Consider the following 16,318-nt stretch of genomic DNA (forward strand, 5'->3'; position numbering starts at 1 on the left):
TTTATACAGAGGGAAACTGAGAAGGGAGAACCTTCAGAGCGCTCTTCTCATACAGAACTGTCCAGGAAAATGTTTCCTCCAGCTCCCCCAGGCAGATAGCACTCACAGTCCCCTGCAGCTGTGCTGAAGGGAGCCAGGGTACACTTCAAGTTGGCTGGAGAGCTTTGTATACTCTATGTGGTGCTGGCTTTGTGGGCATGGAGAATGGAAAGGCTAGAGTCACAGAGGCATGTGCAGTTTTAAGGAAGTATCTCAGGTCAGATAATATCTGGCAGGCTCAGAAGACTGACCTTCAAGATGCTGCTTTATGAAGGTGTGCAGGTGATGCCTAAGTTGCAGTGAAGACCCCAAGATATTGGAGGCACTAGAAATATAGAGCCTCTGCCAAAGAAAGCTGTAGGAACAGAATGAAGTCAACCTATTGTAGGTTTCAAGGCAATGTGAATAGAGCTACTCAAGCCACTGAAGGTCAGATGTTTCTTCCACTAGCTCCAGGTGCCTGCCAGACATAGAGCTGCATGGTTTGGCATCTGTCATGCTGGGTTTTGGTCTTTTTCTGGACTAATTTTTTCTCTTGTTATGCCCCAAATCTTCCTTTTTAGATTAGAATGTCCCCCCCTGAATATTGGAAGTATAGAATTTTATTTTTATTTACCCAGGACTCACAGTTAAGAAATTACCTCGAAAAAAAAAATAAAATAAAAAGAAATTACCTAGAGTCCCAGGAAAAGATGCTAGACTTTTAAACGGTATTGAAACTAAATATATAGGGACATTTGGAGAGCTGGCTGTCTTGTGAGGCAGTCATGAGGCTGTTGGAGACAGAGGGTAAATGTTATGATTTGAATGTGAAGTCTCCACCACAAGCTTATGTGTTGGAAACTTGCTTTTCAAAAGATGGATTTTTTTTTTCAAGGGTAATAGGCTGTAGAACCTTTTGAGCATGGGGTCTGGCTGGCGGGCCCAGAGATTTCTGTACAGGCCTGAAGTAAAGTAAGTAAGGTCCACTTCTGCTCCAACTCTCTGCTTCTTGTCTGCTGTCCCAATACAAGCAGCTGCATGACACTCATGGCTGTCACAGCTGGGAAGCTACCCCCACCTCCATGCCTTCCCTTCCATAATGGATTCTTTCTCCTGTAAGTTGCTTTTGTTGGGTATTCTTATTTATTAATGGGAAAATAAAGTGTTAATAGTTGGATTAATTGTATTAATCCAATACTCATTTTATCTTTACAATGCTTATAAAAAAGAATTACTTCTCATGAGATAAAAGTGAATAAAGGCCAATGAGATACCTCAGTGGGCAAAGGTGCTTGTGGTACAGTCAACCTGAATTTGAGCTCCAGCATCCTTGTAAAGGTACAAAAAGAACACTGACTCCACAAAGTGGTACTCTGACCTCTACACACATTCCATGCCATGTGCAGTCCCCTAAACCCATGCATCATGCACACACTGGCAATATAAAAGCATTTTAAAAGAGCAAATAAAAAACACAGTAACTGGGATAAAGATTGCCTTTGAAGTGCTTACTAATTATACCCAAAGCAGGCAAAGATAAATTAGTGATCTTGATAATATGTTTTAACCAAAACATAAAAAAATCTGAAAAAGATAACAAGCAAAAAGGCAAAAATGACAGCAATAAATGGTTAATAAATGTGTAATGAAATTCCACAAGGAAAAGAAAGAAAACTCAGAGAAATGTTTAAAGATATTGTAAAATAATGGCTGAGATTTCTTAAAATTAATAACATATGTTAAACTACAAATCTGAGAGATGCAGAGAAAAAATAGATGTTATTTCTACCCCATGTCTATTGTAATAAATGATCACAAACCTGGCAGGTTAAAATAGAACATGCAAATAGTCTTTCACCACCCTGGAATGCAGTAGTCTGAAATTAGTGTCAAGCCACAATAAAAGCAGTGCCGTGTTCCCTCTCAAAGTTGTAGAACAGTATCTTGTATTTGCAACTTTCAGGTTCCAGGGACTGTCCAGTTATTCCTTGGACCTGAATGAATTCGTCATTTAACACCAACACCTTCAAATATCTCTGTTCTGCCTTTATGTTGCCTTGTCCTTTGCATGTGTGTCAAAACCCACAAGAAACAGAATGACAGACTGGAATTATAGTACTCTGCACCATTGTAGTAGTACACAATGCACTTCACAGTTTAATTGGCCTTTAAAATTAAGTTCAAATTGTCTTGGTTTCTTTTCTATTGCTGATATAAAATACCCTGTTATAAAATACCCAGGAATCTACAAAGAAGATCCAAGTTTAAATTCCTAGCAATAGCAGATGTGTAGCCTGTACTGTTTCCTGTGACCAGACTGGTACCCAGCCCAGTTGTCATCCGAATTGGCCACATCCAGCAACTGATGAAAACTGATGTAGACCCAAAGCCAAATGTTAGGCAGGGCTCGAGGAATCGTGCAGAAGAGAGTGAGAAAGGATTATAAGAACTAGGGGGATCAATGACATCACAGAAAGCCCTCAAAACCAACTAACCAGGGCCCATAGGGGCTCACAGAGACTGAACCAACAATCAGGGACCTGTATAGGTCTGACCTGCATCCTCTGCATATATGTTATGGTTCTCTAGCTTGGGTTCCTGTGGTAGTACTGACAGTGGGAGAAGGGCCTGTCTCTGACTCTTTTATCTGATTTTGGGACCCTTTTCCTCCTACTGGGTTACCTTATACAGCCTTAATTTGAGTGGATGTGCCTAGCCTTATAACCTGGTATGCCATATTTGGTTTATAGCCCAGGGAGGCCTGCCATTTCCTAAACAGAAGTGGAGGAGGAATGGATTGTGGGTTTGAAACAGGGGGTAGCTTAGGTAGGCAGAGAAGACCTACCTAAAATTCCCAGTGTCTGTCTCTGGTGGCTCCATGGTGTCTCTCTGTCTCTCTCTGTCTCTCTCTGTCTCTGTCTCTCTGTCTCTCTCTCTGCCTTCTTCCTCCCAGCATCCAGCCTAGTCTTCTCTGCCTACCTAAGCTCTACCCCATCAGTCCAAGGCAGTTTCTCTGTTCATTAATGGTAATGAACACAGCACACAGAGGGTACTCCCACATCACCTTCCCTTTTCTGTTTAAATAAAAAGGAAAGCTTTAACTTTAACATAGTAAAATTACATATGACAAAACAGGTATCAATTAAGAATTACAGTACAGTACTTATATCTACTTTATTTTTTATCATAACTAAGGAAAACTATAACTATAAATTGTTCAACTCTATCAAAATCTTCAGAAGTATATAATATTACTTAAGTTAACAGGAAATATTCTAAGCAACTTCCAAAATTCTAGAATTGACAGAGACATCTCACTGTCCATACAGTCACCCAAAGTTCTTTGTATCATTGAGCCATCCAATCTTCAGCCCACAGGCCCATAGTATCTGGCAGATTTTTTCACTAAGCAGGAAATTTCAAAGACAGTTCCACCTCTACTGGCAGTTTGTCACATTTTTTTCTGTGTCCTGCAGAATGGCTAGCAGACTCTTTCATGAAGCAGGAACCCTGAAGGATCATCTCACCTTTATCGAAGTTCAGTAGTCCTCTCTGCAGGTTCTTCATGTCCAGTTTATACAACAGTCCATGCAAGAGCAGTTTCTTGCCCAAATGGCTAAGGAGCCTCTTTGATGCCCATCTTCCTCTCAAAGAAATTGTTGCTGCCAGGATCAGACATATTTCATTGTCATGAAAAGTCCTAAGTTACTAAAAATTTTAAATGCCATATTCTGAAGGTATTTGAAAAATTTGAAGAATACCTATCTAACTGAAATATATCTCTATATATCTAGAAAATCTAACTAACATGACACAAGCTTGACTATTATGGATCACTATCTATTAACATATTTCTTAATTATACATTATATTTTTAAATGATCTACACAAACAATACCTTAATCAAGGGTAGAAATATACATATACAGTATAACAAAATTTACCTTAAATTTGTATCAATAAACCAAGATCCACACCAATGTAAATCTCTATAGCATATCCCCCTTTAAAGGTAAACACACATTTATAGGCAATATTTGGTAATATGGGTGAAGTTATCTTAAAACTGCTTCCTGCTGTTTATTGTGTGAAATAATTTTTGAGGGTATTTTTGGGGTGTTCACAGCAACCTGTCAGGGGACCTTGGTCCATGAAACCACATTGGTCTGGATGCAATCCACAGCTTCTCATCTTCTATAGAAACAAAAGAAGAACCTCTTTTCCAAAGTAACATATGCATAGACTCAAATTTTGGAATCATGATGCCTTTATAATATACATGCTGGTTTAGTTTAGCACCCCATACAATGAAATGTGTCTTTGTACCCAGGTCATTCACAGTCAAAATATTCAAATAAAACACATTAATACAATAATCCAGACTCTCTGTGAATTTTCCATTTTTGTGGCTTATTTTTATTTCTTCATTTTAATCTATAACTGTCTGTACGCTGTCTGTACAAAGTTTTTTTTTTTTTACTTCTTTCTCAACTCTCTATATTCGTTTACTTCTCTGTACCAAGCCTACATACATCTATCCAACACTATGACTCATCTGGATCTGTCTCCATTGCATATCTGTAATTATTCTCTGTCCAGGAGCACTTTTGAAAATCCTAAGTACTTCTTTTTAAAACTCAAGCTGCACCATTATTAGAGGAAACATGGTACCACCTGCTTGCTCTGCATAGTTCAGCATGGCGGAGCTGCTTGCCACCTCTTAGAGACATGCACAGTGCTCCATCTCTAGGCACATAGCAGGTCCATACCACCATCAAGCAAGCTGCAGCAGACTGCTCACAAACCTCACTCAAATGTTCTACCTACCAAAAGAGCCAGAGGTTGTGCTGGCAGCATAGCCCAGAAAGCTGGCATTTAAAAATGGATGAGGCTTTTATCCTGCTATGGCTGAATCAGGAAAATTTCTCTCAAAAGAGCTGCAGCAAGCTGACAGCAAACAGCAAGAAGCTGTGTTCAAATTTGTATTTTTTTTTTTGTCTAGAATTCCTTTTCAAGCCCTCTCGGGTTTTAAGTGGATTTAGCTGGCCATGTGGGTTCCAATTCTTGCAAGGAACTGCTTGTTCATCCCAGCTTCCAGAACCTGAAATAATCACACAGAAGCTATATTAATTGAATCACTGCTTGGCCCATCAGCTCCAATTTCTCATTGCCTAACTCCTACACTAATTTAACCCATCTCCATTAATTTGTGTATCATCATGTGGCAGAGGCCTACTGAGTAAAATTCCTATCATATGTCTCCAGTGGCTCCGTGGCATCTCTTTTTCTCTGCCTTCTTCCTCCCAGCATCCAGCCTAGTCTCCCTGCCTACCTAAGCTCTGCCCCCATCAGGCCAAGGCAGTTTCTCCATTCATTAATGGTAATCACAGCACATAGAGGGGACTCCCAGATCAGTAGGTTGTCAAGTTTTCACCATATAGCAACTAGTGGTAGGGGAGAGTGATATGGTACATTTAATTTTAGCTTTTTGAAAGTTCTCCATACTTATAACTCACCTCTAAAGAAGATAAAAATTTGGTGTAACTGAACTTAAAAGGCAACAAAGACTACACATCATTGAAAGATATGTGGGTACTACATAACCCTAGTTACTAGGGCCTAGTATTATGTGATGCAAAAGCACTTTACTTCTGTAATATTCTTCCCAAACTCCATAACCCTACTAACCACAAGAAGTCATTAGACAAAACTAAATTGTAAGACAGTCTACAAAACACCCATACACTACTCCTTAAAGGGGTAGAAATTATGAAAACAAGTAAAACTGGAAGATCATTTAAATTAGAGAAAATAAAGCAATATGACAATGTCACATTTTATAAGAAGACATTAATGAAAAGGTGGTTAAAATTAGATTGAAGAATGTAGTTTATAGTGCTGTACAAATGTTTATAAATTTTGTGTGTTTGTATGATCTGAGTATACACATGTGCATTTATGTTTTTGTGAGTAATCACATAAAATGGCAAACATGAGGAGGTCATAGGACAACTTTGGGTGTCAGTCCTCACCATCCACCTTGTTCAAGGCAGAATCTCCCTCGCTTCTGTTGCTGTTGCATGAACCAGGCTGGTACAGGGATTCTCCTGTACTGGTATGACAGATATGTGCTACTGGTGCACTCTGCACAGTTCCAGGGATTTACCTAACTGTGGTAACAAGGGAATGCAGGAATGTCAGACACGTGGGCAGAAAAATTGGGATTAGATGAATTGGGCTTTCTGAGGACAAGCTTCAGGACACTGGAAGCAAAACGTGTTTATTGCATATAGTAAAACTGAGAGATGGGGTTATTGCATGCAGAAAAAACAAGAAGGCAGGGTTATTATATACATCCAAATAAGGATGCAGGTTTAACTAATTTTAGTAAGAACAGTCTCTGTAGGGAAGAAGTCTTTAGGTTCTAAACATCCAGGGAAAGAAAGCTACAGTGTATTATTTCTGCACACACCCTCAACATATTCACATGGACCACAGAAAGGCTTTGCCATCCCTCTGAGCCTCACTTTGTGAGGGCTTTGCCATTCCTATGAATCTGAATGAGTGGGGTTCTTGACAAGTCTGTGCCTATGTCAAAAAAAAATACTCATTTACTCAGGAATTTACTTGTTTCTTACATGCCATCATAGCCTCTTTCACATGGGTTCTGGGGATACAAATTTAGGTCCTTATACTTTCGTGACAGATGCTTTACTCACTAACACATATCCCCAGCTCATAAATTTTGATTTCACAGTTTTAATAACTATACTATGTATAGAATTTTAACACGAAGGGAAGCCAACCAGAGTATGAGGACACTGTATAGTGCCTTTGTTTTTCTTATACAAACCTAAAATCATTTTTAAAGTTTTGAAAAGATGTTCTTATATTAAATATACCCATGATGCATTTATACATAGAAAATTATGTTCTGTTTTATTAAGCTTTTGAAAATTTTCAGGGTTTGTTTTAATGAAATCAGTGTTATCCTAATACACTACTGATTTTGATTATTAAGCAGAGTCTCTTCAAATTAATCCTATTTTATGGTGGCATTTTGACCGCTCAATCAAGAAGATATTGTATACTTGCTATTAGTTTCAGAAGAGTTCTAGGCGTAATGATTGGCTATACTCTTTTTGCAAGCAGTTCTCCAAACAGAGATCTAGGATATTATCTGTTTGTTCTATTTTCATTTTGCTTATCTTTAAAATGTTTGAAATACAGCAGATTATTGAAATGGGAGCAAATAGAGCCCTCAAGAAGCTAGACTTCAGCAGAACACTAAATGATGATAGATCTATAGTCATACACTTAAATACCTTTGGGACCCAGAAAAGTAATATAAACATTGGAAAGAACTAAAGGGTGGCAACATCTACAAGAATTTGAAAAATGTGTTTTTCCCTTCAAATAGTTCCTTCCTTCTTTCCAACCTTACTTTATTTCTCATTCATTTTTATGATGTTTGAAACCAACTGAAGGTCCCATACTAGCTAGGTAAGAGCTCTACTAACAAGCCACACTATTCTGTCTTCAGTGCTTTTCTTATTATTGTGGTATCTAATGAAAGAACTTTGCCATGTAGAATGATCTAAAAATCATATACTATGTCTACCTATGTAAATTCAGCGTGTAAGAGAAAGGAAAACACCTTTCAAATTTGTAGAAGACCATGGTGAAAAAGAGTTAATAGAAAATTATTGGAGTATAACAAGGTATTTAAGGAAATAAGACAGCAGGCATTAGACTTAGAAAACATGTGGCAATTATGTAGTTGAGTCACATGTATGGTGGGACTCTATATTTCTATTGCTTGTGAAATCCTCCAAAGTCCTAGGAAGAGGACCTCTGGAACATTACAGTCCTACCCATTTCGTTTGACAACTATACAGTTTTCCCTGTGATTATTTATTTGAATAACTAGTTTTATGGTAAAAAAATTATAAAAACACTGATCTTGGACTACCTTAGCCCTTTCATCAGTTATAAAGACACACAAGAAGTTGAATAGATTTGTTCAATGTCCTGAAGCTATATAAATTACCTCTGATTTGACTTGTAAGCATGGTTTTAAACCAAATAATCTTTGCACTATCCTGTCTCAATGTAGATTTCTGGGTAGTCTGGAACAAAGTTACTTCTTAAGAGGATTCTACATTTCTGCTGTCTCTTACCTTTCAAGATCCATGCTAAGTGTTGATATGGATACAAGAATTTGGGATGACAGGGGCCTCAGTGGTGCATACCTGTAGTCTCTAGCCTCTCTAAAGGATAAGACATGAGGGATAATTGACACCAAGACTTCCTGACCAGCCTAGGCAGCATAGCCAGATTCTGTGTCATAAAAATTATAATAATGTTGCAAGAAAGCTCAAAGAGCAAAAGGATAAAGAGAAATAATTTAGGACTGCAAAACTTTGAATTGTTTTCATCTGTACCTAAAGAAAGATTGTAATAATAAAGATTAGGAACATGTATGGAGGAAAGTCCATGAGGGCTCAATCTTACACAAAGAACTACAGGCAAATAATGAAGGCTGAGAACATGGAAAATAGTCTTTCCCAGGGAAGAGTACATCAATTGATTATCCAATACCAAATGGTCAACCCTGAAAACACACATACAATGAACATTATAGAGACAGAGTAAGGTATCTTTACATATTTAGGAATATACATATGCATATATACATATATATTGTTGTAATAAAAATTAATGAAAAAAGAGTCCATGGATTTGAATGAAAGCAAGGAGAGAAATATGGAAGGATTTGAAGTGAAGTGAGAAATGATGTAATTACATTATAATCTCAAAAAATAGAAGAAAAATTTTTAAAAAGAATAAAGAGCAATGGGTGGCTAAGGAGCAGGGGGTGATAACACTGAACCACAATAACTTACGTTTGTGTGTCTGAAACTGTTGCAATCACTTTACAATTATTTTCTCAATTAGTTCATACAATAACTCTCTCTATTCAGCAACAAGGAATGTACCAAGTAATTAGAGAGATAAAGTTATCTGTTGAAGGTAATGGAGTGAGTAAATGAATAGGCAAAGTCAGTGTATAAAATGTGGCCTGGTAAACTGCTGAATCACACTACATTCTGCTACAGCACAGGGAAAGCGATCAAGACTTGTATGCAAGAGGTTCAGTGCCATGAACAAACTTCCCTTTTCTGTTTTGTGCAAGGAGTTATGGAAAGGGAAATGGCCTTTTGTTGACAGGAATTTTTGTTCTGTAACACTTTTTCTCCTTTCAGTTAGATTTGGAAGAATCTACTTTTCCTGACTGCAGGAGAAGCAGGTTAGTCTATGTAGGTGAACATACTCTGTGGTGTTAGCATCTGGTTGTCAAGAGAGAGGACCACAGTAACACTAATAATGGGGGGGGGACAGTTATAATTTGCTTTCATCAGATGACTGAGATAGCTTTCAGATGTGGTAGGTGGGATGAAACTCAAAGAGTGCTGGACTTCAAACATTTCCCCCTCTGTTTAATACATCCTGTGTTCCAGCAGAAATGCAATCCCTTATGATACTGTGATTCAACACAGTGGTTGCTTTTAAGTATATTTGAAATCCCAGAGACCCCTTGGGCAAATCCTTTTAAGTAAGAAGGATATATTTTACTGAGTTAGATAACTCAATTTTTAGTTCCAAGAAGCTTGGATGTGATTTGAAACTCACAGCCAGTCAAGTAGGAGTCAGTACAAGAGGTGGAAAAGTGTGCCTAGCTTTTGCATGTCAGCCACTGGGGACCAATATTGTTCTTCCTCTGCCCATAATTTTAGAGACAAAAACATATGGCAAGAAATAATGTGTCACTAAATTAGGACAGGAGGCTTGAGCCTATCCCTTTCCTCTCCTCTTGATGGAGGAAGGTCATTGGTAATAAACAAACTGCCTTGGCCCATTTTGATAGGCCATCCCTTAGGTGGGTGGAGTAGCAGAACAGAATGCTGGGAGGAAGAGGAAGTGAGCTCAGAGGCCATGCTCCCCTCTCCCGGGCAGACGCACGCGATGAAGCAAGCCACCAGGTCAGACATGCTGAATCTTTCCCGGTAAGACTGATGCGACACAGTTTATTAGAGATGGGTTGATCAGGATATCTGAATTAGCCTGTAAGGGCTAGAGTTAATGGGCCAAGCAGTGTTTAAAAGAATACAGTTTGTGTGTTATTATTTTGGGTAAAGCTAGCCAGTGGCAGGAGCTGGGTGGCAGAATGCAGCCCGCAGCTCCCACAACATTCTCTAGTGGAGAAGGAGTCAGAGGGTCAGGATGCCCTGTTTACAACTTGATGGTGTCAGTCCTACAGTTTCCTTTGGTACCCTCTTACTGACTGGTGTTTGAGCTTAAATCTAGTCACTGTCACATTTGGGCTATTTTACTTTTGGTGTCATTTTACTTCTCAGGGCTTCAGTTTTCGAATAGGGATAAATTATAGTGTACTGTCAATCTCATCAGGTTATTGAAATAATTCAATAAGTTAATTATGTAAAATGTCTAGTAGACCCATGCCTAGTACAGTTACAGAACCCCAGTAAATGCTAATTATAGTATAGTTGCCTTGATCTGTTCCAAAGGTTTTCTAGTGACCAGAAAAAATGTTAAGGTTCAAGAGTTCAGGAACATGTCTTGAGAGACAGCTTTCCAAATTATGGAAGCTGCTTTTCTGTTTGACTCTTCTGGGGGAAATTCAAGAGTGTTATCAATAGCTGGAAAGATAGATAAGTGGTTAAATAAGTTTTGCTGCTCAATCTTGAAGATCAGAGTTTGGATTCTGGCACATAGGTAACAAGCTGGACATCCTATAAATGTCTGTAAGCCCATCTTCTGGGGGTTCAAAGACAATAGGATTGTTGCCTTCTAATCTAGCCAGAAAATAAGAACCATGGGTTCAGGGAAATACTTTGTTTCAAAGGAATAACATGGAGTGTTAGAGCACAGCAAATGCCCTCTTTAAGCTTCCATACATGTGCAGAGGCACAGTACTCTCATACATGCATGCATATTCTCTTTCCCTGTTTCCATGTCTTTATAACTGTTTCCCTGTTCATCTGTGTGTGTGTGTTTCTGTGTGTCTCTGTATCTCTTCACTTTCACACACATGTAAATATAATGTCATTATAAAGCATGATACAAGCTAGTGTGACTGTAAACATGGTTTCAATGCTTGTTCTTCTATGATTATCATAAGGTCCTTTGGGACTGCTTCAGACCTTGAATAGGGATAATATGGGAAGAAACAATATAGAACAATGTGTCACAGTAATTCAGAATACATGGTAAATGGGGATAAAATAACAGCTGGTGGTTAAGCAAGACTGTGACAACTCAGAAGGTATAGTGGAAATTGCATTTGAGGAAGGATTTAGATAGGTAATGTGAATTGGCAACCATGATGCTAACTATAGTGCTATAGACAGTAGGAGTCTTGCATTGGTTTTGTGATCAATAAAGAAGAACAGCACAATATTTGAGGGACGTTCTTGAGTTACAAATGCATCCCAGCATACTTCTCATATTTCTTTGACTTCTGTGTTAGGATCAAAATGAGAAAAAAGGACAAAAGTAGACAGAACAGTTTGGAAGTTATTACAAGCAATGAAATAAGAAACAGTTGCTTATTGGAATTGTCGATAACTGAGATTGATGGGGTAGTGGAGTTTCCAAGAGAAAGAGATTTGTAATAAAGATCAAGAGCCTATTTTTCAATGTGTTAATGTTGAAATGCCTATTATCAGTCTAACAGAGATGTCAGGGGCTGAGAGTATGGCTCAGAAGTAGATAATTTAATTTATGTAACTGAGGCCTTGACTTGGACACACACAGAGATTTCAGTCAGATCCTTGGATTCATACATCTAAGAAAGGTCTTAGTCTAAGATTGGCATTTAATTTATATACTCATCAACATATGTGCAATAAACAAAACCATGACCCTGTGTGAGAACATCGATGTGGTGAGTTTGTCCACAACAAAAAAGTTTGAAGACTATGCCCCATACTCTCATTTGGAGGTTAGTAGAGTGGAGGAGAGAACCATATCAGGATAAAAACAACTAGCAAGGGAAGAAGCAGGGAAGCAAAGGAAAAGAGTGATGACTTCTAAGTCAAAAGAAGAACATCTCAACAGAGGAAGTGAATAATGATAAAAATACTGCTCACTTACCAAGGAAAAATTAGTCAACCACTGGGTTTAGCAATGTGAAGACCATTCAAGTTGTATATTCTTTGGAAGCAATTAGTAATGGTGATCTGAGAGATGACATGATGAGGAAGAAGTGGTTACACCGTAACCACTCTCAATGATCTCAGGGATCTGATAGAGGAAACACCCACCGCTGTGGGAAAGTTACAAAGAAAGCACGGTCCTCTGAGATGAGTTAGGTTTCTTTTTGAATAACATCACCATCACCAACAAAACTAATAGGCAAATACATGTGAGAGAATGTTAATGAATTTGACATGCTTGGCAGAAAGTTTAACTTCTTTCAACAGTTAAGACAGGAGGGGAAATGGTGACAGAAAAAGAAATGTTTATATCTGTGAGAGAGGACAGGAAATTATGAGGATGTAGAACCCTAAAATTTTTCCAATGACAGATATGAATATGAACACATGACAAGGTCTTTCAAAGCACTAGTTAGAAAAAAATGTTAGATTATTTGAAGGGAACAATAAGAATTACAGACCTTGAGGCTTACCAGTTGACACCCACTATAGAAAAGTGGGTATGCATAAAGATATTTTTGCTTCTAGTTTGTAAGTTCATCTTAAGTTTTCTGGTGGAATACTGGGGGCTGAGTAGGCTACTGTTACACTGAGCTCACAGAACTCTTAACAAGACTCTCCATCAGTATCAAGTCATGCATGCAAAGACCCAGATAATATACTTACTGAAAGACACAAGAAAAAGATTGTATTTAGAACATTTGAAATACTTTCTTTGGATTATTTTTAAATATACAACACATTCTTTTTTACTATAGTCATCTCAGTGTGTAATAGAACACCAGATCTTGGAATGTTCTTACCATGAAGAAACAATAAATGTTTGAGGAAATACATATACAAATCACACTTATTTGATCATTATACAGTATATGTATGTATGTATATGTATATATACATATATATATATATATAAACAGCACATTGTACTTGGAAAACACATAAAATTATCTGTCAGTTTAAAAATAAGTAGCTACTTTCAAGGTATAATAAACCCTGAAACAAAGGTTTTGAAGGAAATACATTCCGCATACTGTATGGAAAGTCCTTGTGAAACACAATATTGTGTGTAATGAGGATATGTGATGAAAATAATAATAATGTTTTAAAACTGAATTTCAGGCTTTGAGTATACAAGCTTTTATTCTCTAAATGCTCCAAAAAATTTACAAGCAAGACATGGTGATATACACATGTACTCCCCTGCTCTAAAGTAAATTGTGTTGGTAAGTCCTCTGGTTATGTTGATACTTGTTGAATGTCAGAGACCAGCCTCTATGTGGTTTACACATTCCAGGGTAGGGGATTAGAAATTTTAAGCAGAAGGAACAGAGATACAAAAGAAAAGGACAGTGTCACAGAGTAGAATTAGAAGGGAAATCCAGTGAATATTGGATCTGTCCATGTTTACTTCTTATGTTCTTTAAATGTCCCAATCCAAAAGAGGGGAAGAAAGCAAAAGACCTTTTTACCATGATACAAGGAACAAACAAAGTAATTACAATAATAACCAAAACACCAAGTAACCATACCCTAGGTCAAGATATCCTTTTAGTAGCCACACTTTAAGTCAAACCTCCTGCCAATAGCCTTGAAGGAGAAAAAATAGTCCCAAACTCTTTGTCCTTTAGTCACTATAGAACACTATAAGAGACTCACTTCTGTGGACTCCCACATATTCCTTTCTTTTTAATTTGTTTAATAAAGCCTTGCTTCTGCTACATGACAGATGACTGTGTCATCTTCTTCCACTTTCCAGACTTACCTATCATTGGGACATCCATTCTGTCATGCACATTCTATCTTAGATTGCCTGGAGGGAGAGAAAAGAATCTTACTCTTCATTGACTATCAGCCTCTGTTAATAAAGATTAAGGGAGGGTGCTCAGCTAGGCACTGCACATCTATCTCTGAGACATCTTTTCATTGAGAGAGTTCACAAGTAACAAGATAATGATAAGTAAGAAGAAAAGGCTTTGCCATACACATATTCCTATGGCCACAATGTCTCCTAATAAAGGAGTTGAGGATGACCAAGTTGGAATGGTCTTTTTAAATTGACTTAAGATGTCCTTAGAAGATTTTAGATGCATCGAAATCCAAACTAGTCTTATTAAATGTACCAAATCAAAGGACTTATGGGCATTATGCCAACTGTTTCTCAAGATAAGTTCTAACCTTTGTCTAACCAGAAACATCACAAAGAAGTTATAAACATTAACAGGTCAATACCACAATTCTACTATGAAAATTAACAACAAACACACAATTTATCAAATCACAATTCTCTTAAATACATTCTAATCAAAAGAAAAGAAAAGGTTTCTGTGACAGGTGGTCTGTAAGTCCTATTGCTCTCCTATAGTTCAATCGCATTGCTGCTTATAACTTTCAAAGATAAGTTTGAATTGTCCCAGTCTTTTAAGTAGCAGCAAGAATATTTAGGCCATTCCTCCTCATTTTTGAAGAGGAGCTTCAGTCATGTGCTACCTCTATAATAGTGTTCCATTGCTTTAACAAGTCTCTTTCCTCCAGAGGGGAATTTTCTGAGGTCCCAGTTCTCAGGTCTTCTATTTAAACAGCAGACTGAACATCATACTTCCCAGTTAGAAGTATGTGCCCCAAGTTATGGTTTAGATACATAGCCAGACACTCAGTCAGTGTTCTTGGGCTGGCTCCAAAGTAAATAGGATTCACTTAGGTCTGAAAATTTGTGCAGTAGGTCTATTAGAAAGCTGGGTATTACCAACCATTACCATGATCTTCCTTCCCTTCTCAGACTGCAGCATGATGACATAGGATCAGGAGCACACAGGTTCAACAGTCCACTTCAATTCTTCTGGGAAGACTTCAGCAGCTACTGTAACATCAGAGCTGGTATTCTTCTGCACACACTGGACCAGATGTTCAAAAAGACATTGAGTCTCATTTTCCTCCTGTGGGGGAAAAAAACACAGAGATGCCCTCAATCCCATATTAAAACAGGTTTGGGTACTTTCCATAATCCAGTGCAAGGGTCTTTCCATTTGACATGAAGAGCCAAGAGTGAAGTTGGCTCTTCATGTCAAAATTTATCCACAAAAGATTGCTGACATGTATCTTCATTCAAGAAATTTAGAGCAAAAAGGAGCATGATTTAAAGCATTATATCATTACTGAGGTTATGATTCCCCCATTTTTATCTTTTGAAGTTGTATTTTCAAGGAGCTATGGGCACACTCCACAATTCCTTGTCCTTGAGGATTATAAGAAATGCCTGTTTTATGTTCCATATTCCATCAGAAACAAAATAGCTGAAATGTTTTGCTAATATACCTACCCCATTATCCATTTTTATAGTTTTAAGAATTCCCATATATGAAAAACATTTTAAGCAAGAGTTATCACATGCTTAATGCCTTCTCCATTTGGTGAAGTAGCCATAAAGAACTCAGAATATGTATCAATTGCTTCATGCATATATCCTAATTTGCCAAATTATACAACATGAGTAACATCCATAAATAATTAGTAAGTAAGCCTTGAGGATTTACCCCTAAGGTAGACACTGGTAAATACTGTGGGCATATATAATACTATTTAACAATCTGATGAGCAATTTCTCTTATTAATCCAAGTTTTTTTCTTAAACTTTTACTATTTTGATAATATAAAGCATGTGATCGCTGAGCAAGCTCAACCTGAGATAAAGCAATCAATTGAGTAAATTTATCAGCTTAAGCATTACCTTTAGCCAATGGACCATAAATCTTCGAATGTGCTCTAATATGACCTACAAAGCATGGCAATTTTCTTTGAAGAATGGCATCTTGAATTTGCTCAACAGTATTTTAACTTGACTATTACTAGTTCCAAAGCAGGGATCTGTTTCTATTACTTGAAGAACTTTAAAACTGTAATGACTATCAATATATGAATTAAATGCCTTATTTGCAAAAAAACTGGAATGTTACAGTAAAAGCTTATAGTTTAACTATTTGAGCTGAGGCCGGGTCTGTTTGTACTATATATCCTTTACCATCAACAACATATGCTGTTCTTCCATTGGAGGAACCATC

This window comes from Alexandromys fortis, unplaced genomic scaffold (genome assembly GCF_014885135.2).
Source record: "Alexandromys fortis isolate MF-2015 unplaced genomic scaffold, M_Fortis_MF-2015_v1.1 scaffold_83, whole genome shotgun sequence".
In the NCBI taxonomy this organism is placed as follows: Eukaryota; Metazoa; Chordata; class Mammalia; order Rodentia; family Cricetidae; genus Alexandromys; species Alexandromys fortis.